We start from the raw sequence: 1,890 nt of genomic DNA on the forward strand, positions 1-1,890 counted from the left end.
TTATATATGTGAATATATATATATATATTCAAATACTTCTGGCCTCCAATGGCTCGTCTTGGACACCTCCTGGGACATGTGTGCTCTGTTTATGAGTCCACTTCACTAAATTTGTAGGGATTGTGTGAGTTTGTTGATATTTTAATTGAACACGAATTGGGCATCTACTATGGGTGTTAGGGTGACAATACGTGTTGACTACCCTGGGATAGTCTTGAGTTGTCTTTACATAATTATTATGAACATCCTGTTTCACTCTCAGAAGTGTCCCAGTTTGAACTACAAATTCTTTGGTCAACTTCACCATGTGGCAAACACTATGCTGGGTACAGGGAATGCAGGGTCCTTTGAGAGCAATGGGCACATCCACTGAGAACATGGAGTGGGGGCAAGAAGACATTGCTGGGAGAAGCAATGTCTGAGATCAAACTTGTAAGACAGAGCTGGATGAAGAAGAAGGAGAAGGTGTCAGGACCCAAGACTCACATACACCAAGGCATGGATGTGTCAGACTGTGCATGGAAGTGAGGCCATGAGTTTAGGATGTATGAGAGGTGGTGTTAGATTCATAGATGGTAGCCTCATTTGCCATACCAATGATTTTGGTCTTTTCCTTGAAAGCTATGGAAAGTCTCAAGGGATTTTAGTAGGGAAGGGGCATGATCAGATTTCTGTTTTAGTAAGATGACTCCAGCAATAAGGTATATTGGAAAGGGTCAGAGAATGGAGGTTAGGAGGCCAATCTTGTTGAGAGACAATGAAGGCTTCAATGAAGACACAGTGACGAGGCAGAAAAGAAGGAGCAGAAGGGCTACTAAGGAGGTAAAGTCTATGTGACATGGTGACAGATAAGATGAAGGTACATGAAGGGTGAGATCATCTTGGTCATTGACATTAAAAACATCTCCTTGAGTGTAGAAAGAGTAGCTCTGAGTTTCTTGAGTTCCATACAGTGATCTGAACTTGCCATCTTACTTGTGATACAACTAATTGGACATGATAGTGAGTGACCAAGAAGCATTGTAATTCAGTGGGTACAGTAGGCACTGTCAATGCCCTGCCCATATCCTTTCTGCCCACCCAGGAGGTCACTGCTGAAATGTCATATATATGACTAGAGCCTACTGTGTCCCACTGGTTGAGGCTGTTCTCTGGTCATGGGAGCATGCTTGGCACATGCAGGGTATGACCGAAACGACCAGGGAATTAACGCATGAGGAATGATCCTCAGTACTGGGCCATACACACCCTCTCAGGGCACCCCCAGCAGGATCAAGTCCCAGTTGCCCACAGCAGTAACCGACTTATTAACACCTTTTCTTTTTATCAGCTTTCTTCTTTTCTTCTCTGCCTCATTTCTCACTGCACTTCCTGAAATCATTTAGCAAAGAAATTACTTGAAGCAAAATCTTTGTCTCAAGGTCTGCTTTTAGAGACAGCCAAGATAAGACAGTGGTTAAAATTAAGGACTCTGGAGTCAGGCTTCTTAAGTGTGAATATCAGTTTGCCTCTTACCACCTGTATGTCTTCAGGCAACTTCACTTAACCTCTCTGTGTCTTGTGCCTCACTTTTCTCATCAGTAAGATGCAAACAATAATAGTACCTGTCCCACAGGGCTGTTGTGAGGATTAAGTGAGTTAATATATGTATGTGACTTAGAATAATGGCTGGTACATGATGACTGTTTTTATGTGCTAGATAACATTATTATTACTATTATTTTTTGTCTCAACTAAACATTGCCAAGATTAATGGAAAGGAAACTTCCCCAAGTAGCTCTCATCAAGCACTATGGCTCCTTGATCTCTACTTTACATTATGGAATATCCAGTTAGGAAAACAGAAACCAACTAGGTGTTTTAAACAGAGAGGATTTAAAATGGAGTATT

The sequence above is a fragment of the Mandrillus leucophaeus genome, unplaced genomic scaffold (genome assembly GCF_000951045.1).
Source record: "Mandrillus leucophaeus isolate KB7577 unplaced genomic scaffold, Mleu.le_1.0 Scaffold209, whole genome shotgun sequence".
NCBI classification, from domain to species: Eukaryota; Metazoa; Chordata; class Mammalia; order Primates; family Cercopithecidae; genus Mandrillus; species Mandrillus leucophaeus.